This window comes from Cryptotermes secundus, unplaced genomic scaffold, assembly GCF_002891405.2.
Source record: "Cryptotermes secundus unplaced genomic scaffold, Csec_1.0 scaffold2, whole genome shotgun sequence".
NCBI classification, from domain to species: domain Eukaryota; kingdom Metazoa; phylum Arthropoda; class Insecta; order Blattodea; family Kalotermitidae; genus Cryptotermes; species Cryptotermes secundus.
This window is the reverse complement of record NW_019728496.1, coordinates 687,051-705,535: the sequence shown is the minus strand read 5'-3', so window position 1 is coordinate 705,535 and position 18,485 is coordinate 687,051. Positions and strand designations below refer to the sequence as shown.

Sequence of the window (18,485 nt, the reverse complement as noted above, 5' to 3'; positions counted from 1 at the left end):
ATAAATGCTTTTATTTAATCAACTCCCAAGATGTGGCGGCCTAGAGAGGCCATCATCAGGTGATTCTTGAGGAAATACATCAATGGTGACGGCATACATGCTAGTATAAAGTCTTGTTACTCAGGCCAATCTCAAAAACATCCATCAACCGCATTTTACAGGGTTCTCCTTGATTATTTCAGTTTATTTTTTAATTTCAATACATATGATAAATTAATTTTAAAGCATAATGTGTGTATAGTATTACGTGGGATACGACCCATAGCATTTTATTCTGTTACCATTTGTGTAGTTCTCAATAATTCCCTGATGACTAACTATTTGGGCCGAAACATGTTATGAGATGATTAAAAAAATATTAAAGCCATCCCTGTAAAAGGCCGTGGAGGCCACATAGGGTTGTGAGACGTGGAGGCTCCCACATTTTCTAGATAATCGGCCCATAGATGGCGTTGAGGTTGTCAGCCTTACGCGCCGGACGCCCTTTACCCCCAGAAAGATTCCTGATACTCACTTTGCAAGGCCATAGTACGGCTGGGAATCGAACCCGCAGCCGCCCGGCTTGTACCGCGTGCCGCTTGTGAGTCGATTAATAAAAACGCTTGTGTGTCGGTAACCACTCCATTTTGAAGTCTAACAGGTACTGTTATTGCTGACAATATGGTCAGTAAGAGTCATCGACTGTGTACGAATATGCCACATACATGAGTTCATTATGTATGTCTATAGGCCGCGCCATAGCTCAAGCGGTTAATCGCTGGCTTCCCATCGCGACGGCCCGGGTTCGATCCCGGGTCTGGTCAAGTGGGATTTGTGGTGGACAAAGTGGCGCTGGGGCAGGTTTTCTCCGAGTACTTCGGTTTCCCCTGCTAATCTTCATTCCACCAATTGCTCCACAATCACCCTCAACTATCATCTGGGGCTGGTACAATAGGCCAGAAGTGGCCGCAGTACAAGGGACTTAGTCCCACCCAACTAGCAATGTATGTCTCTCTGACCTTTCTGTCTATCCATCCATCTTCAGTACATCTTTTCAGGAGTTTACCGTTCCGAATCTCTGGCAGTACATCTACCAGCTGAGGTTTTTTGTTGTTTTTACTCAGTCCCTTCAAGCAGATGTCGGTATAATACCTCAAATCAGGCCACCGCCGCTTCCTTTCACATCCCTTCCAATTTATTATCCCTAATCATCTTATCCTTCGACACTATATAGCGACAGCGGGATCGTTAGATAAACCATAAATAAATTAAATACATATATGTCCATCCGTCTGTGTAGAATATCGAGCTGTCTGTCCATCCATAAACATAAAATGTGCCACGCCCAGAGTGAATGCGTTGTGAATGTTCCCCCTCTGGTGTCGCCTCTTGGCAAGGAATGCAGGGCGGTGATTTAAAAGCTGCTAGGAGGGTTGAAGTGCGTTGGGGTCCAAGCGAGCGAACTGATTCCCTTAGTGCCTACATTGCGGGCGGTAACACCTCAGGCGTGTCAGCGGTCGTCAGGTGGCGATTGAAACTAGTCGTTCTCCGTCACGCTTTGTTTATGCCGAATTGCAATAGTATTCATGCATCTAAGCCTATATGTAGCAAGTTATTCCTTGTTTGGGCATTTTCCGGTCAAAATTTTGTTATCATATCTACTTTCTTCCATGCATACTACAGTTTTTTGCCTGTTTAATCCCTTAATAATAATATACAGTAGAACTTGGTTATAACGTCATCAAAGGGACCTAAAAATAGTGTCGTTATAAACGAATGTCGTTGTAACCGAAATGGGCACTTCCATAGTAGCCTTATGTTAGTCACGTAAAAATCTACCAAAAACCGAGTTAAAATGTTGCATTTTTTAGTGAAATACATAGTTAAGTACAGACTAACGTAACATTAACATGGAATTGCCCAAATGTGTAATATCAAAGACATATTACAGCGCTTTTCACTGACAATACACACCGCACTAATACTGTATATTAAAGGTAGGCCTACTCACCAAATTACAGTAGATTACATCAATTGTTGTGCCTTACTGTACCTAGATACGAGTACAGTAATCAGTTATCTTCATCTGTTTCCTGTTACTTGCCCAATACACACTTTCTAAATTACGTTCAATGTCCATATCAGAGAAATTCAGGAATGAAAATGACGTTACATACGAGGTTGATGCATTTGTGCATGTCGTACTAAGCAAGGTATAAAAACAGTTGCTTTATGAGGAATTAGTTCGTACCATTGAATATTTGACGCAATAGACAAGGTGTCGCAGAAACCGATGTTGCTATAACCAAGTTTTACTGTATATGTTATACAAATGTTTTAGCTTGTAATATAATTTTCTCGAGCTTATTTTTATTCCAATCATACGAGTATGTCCACAAATCTTCGTCAGAACTTCATTTTCAAATACAATATGGTCGTTGTGACCATCTAGTACTGAGGTAAAGAATGCGTGGAACTATATCTCCACTCCCTCATACATCTTCAAGACGTGATGCTTAATAAAGGTGAATCGAAGTAAATAGACGGACTTTACTCCACCTGTTCTCTCCTCTTCCTCCCTGGTCCTACGGTCCTCTGAGAACCTTGGCCTCCTTTACGGCAGGTGTCCATTTTCCTTCCAGCTTCCATCGTTATGTGTGAGCCGGGATAGCGCAGTCGGTGTAGCGACAAGCTACTGGCTGGACGACAGAGGAATCGGAGTTCGAGTCCCGATGGGGTCAAGAATTTTCACTTCTCCATGTAGTCCAGACCGGGTCTGGGGTACACCCAACCTCTTATCCAGTGAGTACCGGGCCTCTTCCCCCGGGGATAAAGCGGCCTGTGCGTGAAGCTGACCACTCACCTCCAGCTAGTGCCGAGGTCAAGAAAACATGGGTCTATACATCTACTCCCCCATACGTTTTCATGGCTTAATACTTAATTAGTTAAGCACAGGGACAGCTTTACCTTTACCTTCCATCGTTATGTTACTCAACATATATTATTTTCTGAGTTGACGTGGGTCTCACGCCCTACCCGGCACCTACCCTCCGATCTTTCTCGCATGGATGCCCCTATCGAGATGGTGCGCTGCCGCTGGTATGACTATCCAGGTTATCAGGGCACTCAAACCTCCCCTGTGGTGTTTTGGTGGCCATGACATACAGCTCCTATCTACTGCAGCATCCCTAGCGATTTCGCTGAGCAGAAAATGTGAACTCAGTGGTAGAGTGTTGTATGCTTTATCAACTTCAGAACGAGGGTGAGTCACCCTTCAGAGCAAGCCACCCCTCTTCTATGTTGGGGATCGAAGGCACGTTCTCCTGTCTCGGCACGTGTTGAAAAATGCACGAATTCAGACACCACGTCATAAGTGCGCTAGTCGAACCGACGGTGCCACATTCTCATATGGAATTACGTGGAGGATAGGTCAGTTACGTGGCTGGAGCTGAAGGGTCAGATTTCCGGGGGTGGGGGGATTACTTCAGCACCCGAAGTGCTGTCCTCTAAGTGGCGATGTCTTCTTTCTTACGTTGGGCGTACTTGACCACTCACCTCCATCAAATGCAGAGGTTAAGTGTGCGCAGTGCTTAACCTCCACGGGAACTTTCAGACTGAAGGCAAATATGCTGTCGCCAGTTTATATCAATCCTGAATGTAGTATAGCTACATATTAAGACTGACCGCCTCTGTGGTCTAGTGGTCAGACTTCCTGACCACAGAGCTAGAGATCCCGGGTTCGATTCAAGGCGCTACCAGATTTTTTTGAGAAGTAGTCCGTCTGGAACAGGGTCCACTCAGCCTCGTCAGGATAATTGAGGAGCTATTTCAAGGAAATAGCGGCTTCGGTCTAGAAAACCGAGATTAACGGCCGTGGGGATCTATTGCGCTGACCACGTGGCACCCTCTATCCGCTAAAGTTGGCACTAACTTTTCTGACAAGCGGCGGTCGCTCGGTCGGTATAGTTCGCTTGCGGACTACAGGCCACGGAGTGTGTTTGTATGGCCTTGTAGTATTTGAGTCCCTGTAGTTTGGTAGATAGGCAGGCTAAACTGTGTCTGAACAGCTTTGAGGTTGCGTCATTGTCATGTAGTGACGTATTTTGTTGCGTTTTCAGTGAGTCTGTTTTCACGTACGATGGGAACCAGAATCCCAATGACGGAGGTCTCAGTGAACACACGGGACTTTTGTTCCGTAAGGTTGCCCACCCTAGGTGTGACGTACCCTCAGAGACGCTTTACACGTACTTTACTGGGGTTTGATCGAAACTTCTGCCTCCCTGTTCTAACCTGAAGACAGATGCAGCGGATGCCTCTCAGACATCAGTAACGATCTATCGGACTACACTGCGTCACATATCAGTAATCTTCACAGTCACTGCCGTTAGAACCTCAAATATCTGATCGTCAGGTACGGAATCGTGACAACCGCAAGTTAGCCTGCTTACTGGGGCAGGTTAGTTGGCAACACTGGTGGCTGCAAGGGTTCACCCTCCCTTATGTCTGAAGATGTGATTTCCGCTCGCAGCATCCCGTGCTGCAGACACAAAACGCAGGGGTCACAGCGCATAGAGAATGGAAGTTAATTTCGGTGTCTTCCTTTGGTAGCCCCTTACTTTTTGTATTCCTTTTGGTCTAAGAAAATTTCCCATGTTTCTAAATAACATTTTACAATTTAGTTCCTACTTCACAGAAAACATGTTGCATTCTCACTGGAAGCACCATTCGGTTAAAGCCGGGTTTTTTTTGTGGGGGGGGATGGTCGTTTATTGTATGCATCGTACGAAATATATAAATACACTGTCGTCAGAATGACAAGACTGTGAATGTTAAAACATGTGGTACATATAGTTACCGCTGTGCTCCTGAAGGTTAAAAGAATCTGCATTGAAAAACAAGGCGTCAGGGTATCTGTGATATTTTTATGAAATACATAAAACGAGCTCATAATGGTTGCCGTTATGTCCGTATGACCTTGTAAGGTACTACACCTTTGAAACTAGAACGGATTTTGATTAAATTTGGTATTGTGAGTATACACGAAAGGTGTTCGGGCGGTTTGACAGATGAAAGACTGCACCTGACAAAACAGTACAGAACCTAAGTGTCTAGACACTGTCTAGACAGTTCTCAGCCCCTTATTTAGTTGTCCGCAATAGAAATAATTCTCATATCGAATGGTGTTAATTATCTGCAGCATTTTCTCTGTGTGTCTGGAATATGCTTTACAATGTTGATCCGCTCCGGAACATAATCCATCAGCTTAGGAGAGGTTTCTTACCCAAATCTGTTTCCTCTAATGGCGACAGAGAAGCAGAAACTCTGACCGCCCACCTCCCAAGTCTGAAGAAAGTAGCGCGGGTTCGAGTCCCGATGACGTTTTTTTTTTCCCTCCCCTAATCCTTCCAGCCGCACTATGGCCCTGGGTCGATTCAGTCTAACAGAAATGAATACCAGGAATCTTCCTGGGGGTAAAGGGCGGCCGGCGCCTAAGGATGACAACCTTACCGCCATCTGTGAGTCGATTGTCTAGAAAATATGGAAGCCTTGACGTCTCACAATCCTATGAGCCTTCGCGGCCTGTTACAGGGATAGTTTTACCTTTACCTTTTTACGTTTTACCGTAAGAAGGTAGTTGCATTGTTTTTTGTTGAGTCGCATGCTTTTATGAAACCAGAGGGCTCATTACCATGTTAACAAGAACCCACGGCCAAGGAACGGGCGCTCGATTCATGACAGGGACAAGAGATTCTTCTTTTTTCTATAGCGTCCTGACCGGCTCTGGGACCCGCCCACCCTCCTATCCAACCGGTACAGGGACCTGTTTATCTGGGAGCTAAAAGCGGCCGAAGTTTGAAGCTGACCACTCACCTGCATCTGTTGCTGGGTTTCAGAATGCTGGAGCTGTACCTCCCCCGCGCGTCTTTATGGCGTTGTGCTTAATTAGTTAGGCTCAGAGAGAACTTCACCTTTATCCTCACGCCTTGTAAGATCTGTTTTGTCCTATCATTTATGCCTGAGTTTCCCCAGTTATCCTATAAGGTTTTCTGAACAGATTTTTTTTTTACCCTGTTCCGGTCTTATGGACTGCCTCTGTGGTCTAGTGGGCAGAGTTCCCGGGTTCGATTCCCGGCGCTACCAGATTTTCTGAGAAGTAGTGGGTCTGGAACGAGGTCCACTCAGCCTCGTGAGGATAATTGAGGAGCAATTTCAAGGAAGTGGCGGCTCCGGTCTAGAAAACCGAGATTAACGGGCGTGGGGATACTTTGCGCTGAGCACATGACGTCCTAACCTGTTACGTTTACCTTCATGTTAGAAGAATAAAACCTTAAGACTCATGAAATTCGGTATTTATTTATTTATAATTTCCTTGTGTCTCGTCCATATCATTCTATATTTAACCGCCTGTTAATATTAAATTGTATTCGTTCCAGTTTAGACCAAAATTCAGTTTTAAGCACGTTTTGGCAAACACTTCTCATAGTGAGCCTTGAACCCGGTCCTAGTATAAAAACAAGCAATGAGACTTACTCTTCCATCCTCAATATGGATGCAGCACGTTCTTCCGAAACTACACGGCGTCACATCCCAGAAGGTACTACGCTAGACATAGGGCTACGTATAAATAAATAAACAAACCCGGGCCCCCACCCGATTGGAGCAAATTTAAGACGATTTGAGCGGGCGTGCGCCTTGCAGCCGACCTGCGCTAAGGGAGAGCAGCATCCCGTTCAGTTCTGACCAGAACTCCCGCGTGAGAGGAGCGTGTGAGCGGGCGGGCGCGCGAGTGTATGCCGGAAGTGACATGTGCCGCTCTTGCTAGATCACAACTATGTCGTGGCTGCGGAGAGCCTCCGAGCCCACCACAGTGATCCGGGAGGACAGTTGTGGCAGTGACATCGCCGTCCTGGCAGCCACCGATGACGAGGACGAAGAGGACGAGGGCATGGTATAGTGTTCCGAGTTTGAGAGGCGGTACCCTACCCAGAATCCTGTCTGAAATCCTAAACTATATGTGACAGCAATGTTCTGTAATCAGAGGTCAGTTTCGTGGTGTAGTCTTACGGTTTGTGACGCCGTGTACACTGATATGTGGGGTCCAATGTAAACCTTAATTATAAAGATGGAGGCATTGTGTTCGTCCGAAGCATTGGTAACCACACCCCAGACTACGCAGTGTCATAACCCAGAAGAACACAAGGGGAAGGGTAAAAGTGGTTCTGCCCTGAAGGTGGAGGCAGTATGTTCTTCCGAAACGGATATCACGTACCACTACACTATGAGGACCCAGAAGACTTTTATTGTCATTTAGCTTCTATTATTCACAGTCTTACATGCAACACCGCGTCGCACAAAACTTGTTAACTTGAAAACTTTCATTTTCATGAAAACCTAAAAAATTTTAGACGTTATGTATAAGAGCTGACAAAGTGAGTGGAAAATATCCGGACTTAAGAGTAGTGCTTTAATCATGGAGGTGATATTACTTAGGAGGAACTAGATGCACTTGTTACGGTAGTTAAGCTAAACATTTTAAAGAATGGTGTCTGTATATACCGCCTACTTTAACGTTAAGAAACTCCTATTTACGGTACGTATTCCGTAAGATTTTCGCATTAAACAGTGATTATTTCCATAAACGTTAACCGGATAGTCTTTCTAATAGAGACGGAGCGTGTTTTAAAAATTCATTCGTACTGCACAGAAAACACCTCGTCTTTGTTACTAAATCCGCTGGTTGAAGCTGTTTTGGAGAAATAATCGCCGTTTATTTGACAGTCATATACACTCTGTGGTACATATAGTTACCAGTGTGGAACGGAAGAGCATCACAACAAGCTGCGTTCGTGATGGGTGGTGTACTTATTAGATCTGTAGTAACCCATTTTTGAGTCACTCTGGATCAGCCATGTTCTTGATACAGTTTTACGCTCAGCTGTTTTGAAGGAGATATTAGTCCACATGAAGTGGAGATGGAGTGGTTGGTATCAAGCAGTGTGGGCACAGCACACACGCCTGTCACTTCCACCCAGCATACTTAACGTTCCTTTTAATAAAGTCGGTTCCGAAAAAAAAAAGAAGAGTGTCTTTGTAGGACTACCCATATTGTCTGTTAATGTGTGTGTCCCATGTAATTCATGAACAAACTGGCCTATTCTCATGAAACAGTGTAGGATGTTTGCCTCTTTCATTGATAGAAGCAACATATCTCATGAAAAGAATACTGCTCCTCTTGTTCAGTAATGTCACTTAACCCTCTATCTAAATAATATTTTAATTATTAATTTCCCGCTTCACAGAAAACATGCTATGTCTCCATTACAAAACAGACAGGCAAATGCTGTTTAGGCAAATGATTACTGTTTATTCTGAGAATGATACTTAACCCGTAAATACGCTGCGTAGGCAAATAACCTATTATTTATGGGTTTCTTATCTTCAATAACGGAAAGTAGGAGTTATCAAATGAAATTGCATTCGTGTTTTTTTATCTTAAGCAAAAATCGATATGAAAAATGTTAACTTCGTTTGAAGTTATCCTTACATTTTTTTTCTTGAAGCTATACCTTCAACATGGCGGCCCTGCGAACTTTGAGATGTGTGCAACATTAACGTCTTTCAGTATTCGTTCTGGACGAATCCTAAAACATGCACTGTTTGTTGAAGCAAAATCCGTCTAAAATATCACGAGAAATATTCACCATTTTCTACAGCTGACGCCCAGGAAAACAAAGACAGTTGGTGCGGTGGGATTTATATCTGCAGATGTGAGAACTGGGGTTTTCACGTCGTTTAATGTGAAGAATATAGTCTTCTTGGATGTGACTCCGTTTCTCTGATATATAGGTGCCAGTGCTTCGTAGCTACCTTCTGTCTCCATCCTCAGGCGTATCTCGGAAATGCTGTGTACTGCCTCTGTAGTCACCGGCATAAGAAATTCAGCCCTCTCGTAAAGTGCATAGTTTGTCGGAGTGTACAGATGGCGTGGCTTGGCTTGCTGTTCGCCGAGGATATTTCGGGAACAACTTTCACCATTGTAACATCCACCCTTAATTGCCACCCCTCGTTTTGTTGCCCCTGTTGTCAGCGAGAAACAACCCCTCGCTAGCTCCATCGTTGACATTGTGTTAAATTTGTCTGTACACTCCGTCTAAGAAATTATTAACTTTGGGACGTACTGTACTCTGAAAAATATCACGGCATTCCCGGGATTTGATGACCTCTACAAAGCGGAAGAGATTTGCATGAAGTGTTCACTTTCTGCGTGCTATTCTATCAGGTCCCTTCCACTGTTGAAATTCTGCCACTTTTTTCTCAGTTTCGTACAAATTGTTGCAGACATTTCCCTATCCGCTTCTCCAGGTCTCTGTCCGTCCGTTTCTGCGCGTCCTAACAACTCGAGAGCCACAGGATGAATTTTCCAGTTTTGGTTAAACATGGGCAAAAATAACAGACACTTCGCATGAAGACCTACACGTGTCTCTACTCGCATCTTGAGTGAAGTAAAGCTGTTCCTGTAACAGGCCGTGAAGGCCCATAGGGTTGTGAGACGTTGAGAGTCCCACATTATCTAGACAATCGGCTCAGAGATGGCGGTAAGGTTGTCAGCCTTACGCGCCGGCCGCGCTTTACTCCCCAGGAAAATTATTTAATTAATTCCTGGTGCTCATTTCTGTTTGAGGTTGAGTCGACTCCAGGGCCAGGGCTGGAAGGATTAGGGGCGTTTTGAGTGTAACTCGCTAAATATTTGTTTTGAGTGGAAACTCTTTCGAGCGAAAGTTGCACAGATAACTGAAACACGCACTTTATGTCCTGTACAGATTTTGCAGGGTCTTGCGGGTTTCGAAACAAGATTGAGCGAATACGCCAGAAATTTACGCTGTTCATAGCTTCCTAACTTACAGTTACTAGACAGAGGCATGTGGCTTCTTCATTTCCACGTGTAAAGCGGGTTCTTTACCTCCTACAGCTGTCTAAAATGGAATCTGGATTATAACTTTGTTCCGACCAAGACTTAATGAAATTTATATAGTAAGAAAATATGTCATAAATTGGGAGGAATTTAGCCTGACGACGGACAGAATATGTGGAAAAATTAAGCTGTCCCTGTGTTTATCTAAGCGCTATGCCATGACGAATAGAGAAATGGAGTTATAGCTCCACGTATTCATAATCTCGGCAATAGATGGAGATGTGTGGTCTACTTCACGCCTCTGCCGCTTTGCCGTCTGGGAATGAGTCCTCAGAATTCACTGGATAGAAGTCGGACGGGCCCCAGAGGCCAGTGGACACAGTGGCGAAAATAGAAATCCCTATATCTACCAGGATTCGAATCCCTGTCCAGCCTGTAGACTGTACCTTCTGGGAAAGTCTCCGCTAACGTTCGGCTGGGAGGCTTCCCTCCTGGGAATCAAATCCCGGTCTTTTCCATTGCGCAGTAGTTGCACTGATTGAGATACCCAGATAAAATACGTGTTGAAACAGACTGCTGGAAAAGGTAAAGAAGGGAAGAGTGAAATGAAGGAGCTGGAAATGCCTAATACAAAGACCGTGAATTTCCGATTCGCAACCGGGATCACCATTCATAACTAATTAAATGTATATTGTACAGTGGTCTTGTAGAAAAGCAGGAAAATGCTGAGGATTGTGAGATTCGTGGTTCCTGTTGCCGGTTCGAGCTCAGTCTTCGGGACTAGGGTCACTGAACGAGTTTGATTCCGGCAACGAGACGAGGGGAGGCGGCGGCGCCCTTGAAGCCCTGGGGGTTGCGTCGCGACGTCGCAGTTGGGGTATGGCCCGGGTCATTACGGCCTGCGAGGTCAAGGATACGAAAGGTCAGAAAGGTGAATGACACTTTGCGTTGTATGAATCTGAAAGGAGAACTGATGCAATAAGGGAACAAGGATCGTCGCTTCCACTTGCCATATGATGCGGCTATACAAAAAGAAACCGGAAATACACGAGCGTACAACCTGCAGATCTGATAGGGGCAGTCTTTACAGTAAAAGCCTCAAGTTGCCGTTAGTGTTATGATAAATTGTACATTTATTGTTTCTTGATCCGCCGGAAAAGATGACGGACACATCAGTTGACACTTCTGCCCAGAAGGTGTTCCTCGGAAACATATCGATCTACCAGACTATACGGTGGTATACACTAGTAAACCAGAAAATGACTCTTCACTGCCATCAAAACCTCAAATCNCGGGAGAGGACGGACACATCTGCCCAGAAGGGGGGGGGGTCAGTATGTTCCTCGGAAACATATCGATCTACCAGACTATACGGTGGTATACACTAGTAAACCAGAAAATGACTCTTGACTGCCATCAAAACCTCAAATCTGAGTTTTGGAAGAAGGGGAGTAATGTATTGACAGCAAGGTTCCTGGAATATGACACCTTGGTGGATAGTTAAGAAAAGTTTCGGAGGAACATGTTGCCTCCATCTGCAGGTTCCTCCGAAAGATTAGTAACTCCAACAGACTACAAGACATCATGACGGTGGGCATCTCATCTCACGCAGAAGATAGCTATACGTATTTTTTTCTGACAGTTTCAGGTTATTTTAAGAAGTTTGGAAATGTACACGTGGCGCAACAACTCTGGCGCGTTCAGTCAGTATTTCATTATCTCGAGAAGTTAAAATTTTCAGAAAGCAGTTGCTGGACATAGCGTGAAGTTGATCCATGAAGGCGTATGGGGGGAGTGGATATATAGATCCACGCCTGCATACGTGTTTATTTCTCTGCGTCACTATTCGCTCCAATAAATATTTAGTTCAAGACAGACGCAGAAGCCGAGGCAGATATTCTTGAAAATGTCCGTTATTTTTGTCCAATTTAAACCAAAATTAGAATGTGTCAAGAGATTTTAGTAAAACTACTATGTTTCGTTTCACCGGTTCTGAAAGGCATTACATGCGGACAGAGATGACAGAGCTACTAGGCAGCTTCTCGTTGTGTTTGTGAGAAACTGGTGAATCGTGTGCATATGAACAGCAGTAGACATCACATTAGGCCCGCTGGCCTGCCGTAAGTTCTTATTGGTGCGTAACTTTTGGTACAAATCTGGCTTCACGCAGTGGGAATGGTCAACATTCTTGTCTAGAAACCTAAATTGTTTACTTCTAATAATGGAATCTACGGAATGCCAATTTAGGATTGTATGGCGACAGGCTACGGGCTAGACGGAGTTCGAGTCCCGGTGGAGACAAGAATTTTCACTTCTCCATGTTGTCCAGACCGGCTCTAAGGCCCACCCTGCCTCCTATCCAATGGGTACCGGGGGCTCTTTCCACGGGGTTAAAGAGACCGGGACGTGAAGCTGACAACTCATCTCCAACTGCTGCCGAGGTTAAGAAAACGTGGATCTATACATCCACTCCCCCATACATCTTCACGGCATAATGCTCAATTAGTTAAGCGCAGGGGCAGTTTTACCTTTTACTGCTTCCCATAATGCATCGCCTTGGAATGATGGACTAAAACTTTTGTTATATTGCATTTCTCTTCTATCCTTGGCGAAAATTGAACTGTGCTTCCTAAAATTGACCAGTACATTTCAAATGCATATATGAGTACACTTGTCTTGTTTAAATTATAATATCGACAGAAGAGCGAGGGCAGTTATCTTCAACATAACTATATGACCCGATCAAGTCAGTTCACATTTTCCCCAAGATTCACTTCACACAATCTCCCTAATGGCCAAAGTGGTCTCTTTCTATCGGACAGGGAACGCATATAAACCCATCAGACATGGAATCCATGCATCTGAGAACAGAAAGTTGTATCAGGGATCCAGAAAACTTTTCCGAGACGTCGGTCGGTTGGAGAGTAGAGCTCTGCATTATCGATCTGTTGGCGACGGGCTGGGGGTTGGGGGGGGAGATGGGTCCGATCGATCCAGCTGGGGCCGCCTCCTACAGACGGGCACCAACTAAACAGGATGGCGGCATACGCAAAGCAACACGCGAGAATGGGACAGTTACTGGCGGCCTCATGGCTGTTTTAACATATCAGGATATTTCGATTAACTGTTCACTTCTGCTGTCCAGACTCAGTATAAACATATACGTGACTACAAAGCTTATTGTCTTCAAGGATGTGACGCCTAGTAGACTGATATTTACCAGCGTTTCGAAGGGTCCTACTGCCTCCATGTTCAGGTGGAGTGACAACCCAGAAGGCAGTAATATTCAGCTACTGCCATGAGAATCTGGAACCATCTACAGATGACTAACCCCATAGCAGAGGGTTGGTCTTCCTTGAGAAGTTGTTAGTTACTCACCTGCTCAAGGAATTTTATAGAACCCCCACCATTTCATTCTGTCCTGAGCCAGATGAATCATGTCCAAGTCTTCCAAGTCTCACTACTCGGTCAGAGTCGTGAGAGAAAAATATGGCCGCAGGCCCCGGAGTCAAGAATGCCTCTGCTGGCGAAGGCTAGCAGCAATGTGCCATAAACCGAAAACATCCTTTGATCGACTCCTCAGTGAGGAATAAATTATGGAGTTCTTTATGGTGATGTATGCGTCCTCCTGTTACTCCCTCTCTCAGGTCCAAATATTCTCCTCAGCATCCTGTTCTCAAACACCCACCATCTATGAAAATTATTGTCGTCTGGGATGTGGCGCCGTATAGTCCGGTGGAAAGGCGCCAGCATTTGGAAGAACTTGCTGCCTGTTCACATCAGGCGTCCAACCAAGAAGACGGTAGTCTTCATGTCCAACTCCGTGATAACAAGAGATCTACCTCTCAAGGCGTATTTTCTTGCCTAAGAGCCAGAGACCAATTTTCACTTGCATACACAACAGCAGGTAAACTACGTTACTTCGCTATTTTAGGTGTGTAATGTCAAATAGTTCTGTGTCGCCATGGATATTAACTAAAGCGTCACGTGTGCGGTAGCGTCCGAGCTTCCGTCATGTTCAGACTGAACGTCTCCACGGTGAGGACAAGGATTCGTTGAGTGGGCGATACCCCAGATACCATACCGACGTGGCATTTCGCTTAGGAATGCACTGAAACCGGGCTGCCTCATTCCCTATTACGTCTCATTAAAGAAATTTACAAACATGTGAATCCACAAGCGACGAGGGGTAAATACATCAGGGAAGTTGCAATGGACCCGAAATGATGCTAGGAGGTAAGAGGCAAGGAATTTATACAGAAGTTTAGAAAATGTCGGCCTCATGGATTAGACAGGAGATGTAAAACGACAGTAAGATGGCAATAGGGTGATAAGATTGGAAGAAGATGGAACTGGTTTAAGACAGCGTTCAGTAACGGTGCGTTAACTTCAGGATTTTATTATCAGGCAATACGAAAATCACAGTCACTAAGATTTTTAATTCCGAAAAATAAAATTTAAAATGCTTTTGCAATTTAAATTACTGATAAGCCGTGTCTGAGTGCTTGTGACGTGTTTTTGGCGGGATTGGCATTAAGTATGATGATATGATATACATGTTACAAGGGTTGGGATGTAATCACATACGTGGTGTGGAGGTGGCAAGCTCGAAGTTGCGCCCGTCTACCCGGGAAAGTCGCTACGTCAGTAGATCAGACAAAAACATTCGACAGCTAACTCAAAGCACCTTGTCTGGTGACTAAACCTAACAAAGGAACCGCTTCGCAACAGACATTAGGCATTACCCTAAAGAAATAAGACCGTTTCATTTAGATGAGACACTGAAGCCAACATAGGGTAAAGTGGTGGAAGGAACGTGGTTGGGTCGAGCGTTCGTGTGGAAACAGTGAGTTGGATCACGTGCATCTCCAGCTGTACTGAGGCCACGGATGCCGGTGTATGAAGCTTCCTTGTTTCTGCCTACTCTTGTATTCCTCTCCATCCCCCTGTGGCCTATGTCAACCAGCCGCTGGTGATAGTAGATGACTGTCAGTGGTCCTCTGAACAGAACGGCTGGATGGCTGACTGGAGAGTACGTAGAAGTGCGCTGACAGTGACCGAAGAATTTGAAGTTTAAAGAAGAAGTTACGGGAAGAACTGATCACGTACTTGCCTTAGATATCGCACGGACCGCATAGAAAATGACGTGTCTAACTGTTGAAAACGATGATCTCTCTGCGGTCCGCCACGAAGTTCTATAAACAGGAATTAGGGGGCTTACACAGACATGCAGACATCAAGGTGATCACATAAGCATCCTTGTATTGTTTTAATGTAAAGAAAGTAGACTAACAGGAAATTTTGGAAAGAAGTAATCATCGACTGCTTCCCTTTGATAACACACAGACAGCAAGGTGATCTCATAAGCTTCCGTTTATTTTTTTGGAAAATAAAATTTCGCTGGTAAGGACGGTGAAAAGGGTATTCAGGTGACAAAGAAAAACAGTGTCGAGGACAGATTGTTGTGGAAACTGAAGATGGCAAACACGTGAAGCGAGACGAAGCGAAGGAGCGTAACTTATCGAGATATGAAGGGGGTCTATCCGTGGGGCCTCTTTCCGTGGCCTCAGTGTAGTGACAAGGTTAACAAGGCTGAACAGCTTAGTGGTGTGTGTGTACCGTATGCTTCTAATGCGCTCCTTGCTGTTCTGCATGCCTAATTGACCTTGATGCTAATTTGTCGTAGATACAAATCTAATGTTTCAAAGCTAATCACAGTAAAGACATCACACTCCAGAGAGTCAGAAATGATGTTCCCTTGTGTTCTGTTATATATCGTAACATCTAAAAAAATGTCTAAAATAGACCCTCATAAGATCAGCATTCTGTGTTATGTATGTTTCCTGTACGATGAGCCTCATCCACCTCTTTAATAGAAAACATGATGATAATTGGGGCTTCATATAAGGTAGGAATTACAAGATAAGAAAGGGTATATTCCATTAAGGTAAAGCTATCCCTGTAACAGGCAGTGCAGGACCATAGGGTTGTGAGACGTTGAGGGTCCCCCGTTTTCTAGACAATCGGCTCACAGATGGCGGTAAGGTTGTCAGCCTTACGTACCGGTCGCCCTTTACTCCCAGCAAGATTCCTGGTACTCATTTATGTTAGAGGCTGAGTCGACCCCAGGACCATAGTGCTGCTGGAAGCATTAGGTCAATTGAATAATCCACCTTATCGGGACTCGAACTCGCGACCTTCCGGCTTGTAGTGTAGTGCCTCGACCGTAGGAGGCTACGTGGGCCCTACAGGCGGTAGGCACACTGGGGAAGAGAACAATCCCTGCCCCTACCAGGAATTGAACCCTGGCCGTTCAGCCCATAGCCCATCGCTGTACCGACTCCGCTGCCCCATAAATAATGAGCAGATTTCGAACGGCATTCTCTTCGGTTTATTGAGCCCAAGTTCGCCCGATTTGTAGCGCCAAGTAAAGCGGACTTCAGCCAGAATGGCCAAAAATTCGGAAGTGCCCAACAGCTTTCAGTGAAAGTGAAACGCCCTGAATTTACCGGTATAACAGGTCTTTTTATTGTTATGTTTTACTGGCGTTGTGAAAGCCGCCATTTGATCGGTACGGACCAAAATTTGGTCCGAAAATTTTAGTGTGGCTCAAGAATACTATAGTGTACTGAAAATCATAGGTAGCTTCGCAGAAGAAAGACGCCTACGAACGCGTACGATTTCGCTCTCACTCCCGCATGCTTTGCATAGGATGTATAACATGCGTGGAGCTACCCCTTCGCTCACCTATACGCCATTTTATCAGGGAACCAGTCTACTGGAGTCACAGTAGGAAACCACCTTGACTGAGTTTTGTCGTTCCAAATGATGACCGTGTTTAGGGGGGTTTCTGGGGCGCAGTGCGCATGCGGAGATTTATCCTTGCTCCGCGGATTCAGCATCCCTCACGCAGTCTAGTAGTGACGTCACTCCACGCCGTGTGTTTCCATCTTCACCCCTGCGATGGACGTATCTCATCCCTCCAGAAGGTAGGTTTGATCACGTGGGGTGTGTGTGTATATATATGTGAAGGGGGGTCATTGCCCGCTCCCGCCGCGGTACGGTGTCGTCACTACACGATAAAGAACGCCTGTCACGAATACCTTCTGCCGTACCCAAGATGAAGTGAGAAACGCTTAGGACAGGTGTTAACATCTCTGCCGTGAGGTTTGATATTTTACGCCGATCTCATGGCTGTTATACGTTGTCTTGTAGTCATGATGCTTCAAGGTGACAGTAAGTGTCCTTCTTATGGGGAGTCAGTCCATTTTGTAAATTATTCCAACTGAAGATATGAAACACTGCAGTCAGCAGTGGTCTTCTGGCATAAGACACAGTGTAGTCTGATCACTAAGAACCAGCAGTATGGGCCATGGAGGATATCAACTTGAAGATTGAGGCTTCTTCCAAACCACCTCTATGAGAACCTCAAGTCTCGTATACTGAGTGAAGTGTTCTGATTTTCCTCAGTCCTTCCAGGCGAATGATGAGATAGTACATCAATCAGATCATAACTGCTTCCTTCCACATCCTTTCAATCCATTATGCCCTGATTATCCTATTGTTTTATGCTATGTAACAGCTGTTTAGTTTTCCTCAGTTCTGTGATGCAATATAATACTTGATGCAAGTTGTTACACTTTCACTTTTCTTTTAATAATCTTCTTGTATAAAGCTAAAGTTATCCCTGTGCTTAACTAGTTAAGCACTACACCACGAAGACGTATGGGGGAGTGGATGTATAGATTCACATTTTTTTGACCTCGGCACTAGTCGGAGGTGAGTAGTCAGCTTCACGCCCCTGCCGCTTTACCCCCAGGAAAAGAGCTCCCATTCATTGGACAGGAGGCTGGGTGGGCCCCAGAGTCGGTCTGCAACATGTGGAGAAAAGAAAATTCATGATTCTACTGGGACTCGAACTCTGACCCCTCGGTCATCCAGCAAGTAGCTAGTCACTATGCCGATTGCCCTGTCCCAGCTCTAATCTACTTGTAGTAAAGATTAAAAGTTAAAAATTTAGAATAAAGTTCTTGAAATTAAACTGAATCCTTTATAGAACAGTGTTCACTATTATGTGCCACAAATCTCTGCATTTTGCCCACATGGTGTACATATTTGTGCTCTTTGTGTGACTCTCAGCATAAAGAATGGTAGCTTCTTGAACAGCATTAGCAAATTGATCTTTGTAATGGAAATTCATTAAGTTTTATGTGACATAGGAAGTGAAACTTTAAATATTATTTAGATGAATGTCATGCTCCAAAAAATCACATTCTGTGTATCCAGGTGTGCTCAAACCAGTCATTTTATATGACCTTTATGTTACAGGGGATATTTCATTTAAGCAAATTTTGTTACATTAGATGTAAGATGTAATTGAGAAGCTAATAATGGCCCAGTTATTCAAGAAACTGTGTTATATGGATCCTAAAGATACATTACAATGTTCAGAAATGCCTGTCACTAGACCTAGTCCTCAGCCACATGAATCCAGTTGCCTTAATATGATCTTGCATTTCATGTGCCATATTTCTTATACTGACTGCTGTGGCACAGATATATCCTTATTAGAGGCAGTGATTTAGATACATCA

At 44.6% G+C, this 18,485-nt stretch overlaps 1 protein-coding gene across 5 annotated transcripts in view; it reads left to right on the top strand.

Annotated features, from left to right (window-relative positions):
* The window catches only part of LOC111865121 (ras-associated and pleckstrin homology domains-containing protein 1), a 107,649-nt gene that overhangs the window by 73,469 nt on the left and 15,695 nt on the right, over positions 1-18,485 (top strand). The window lies entirely within an intron of this gene.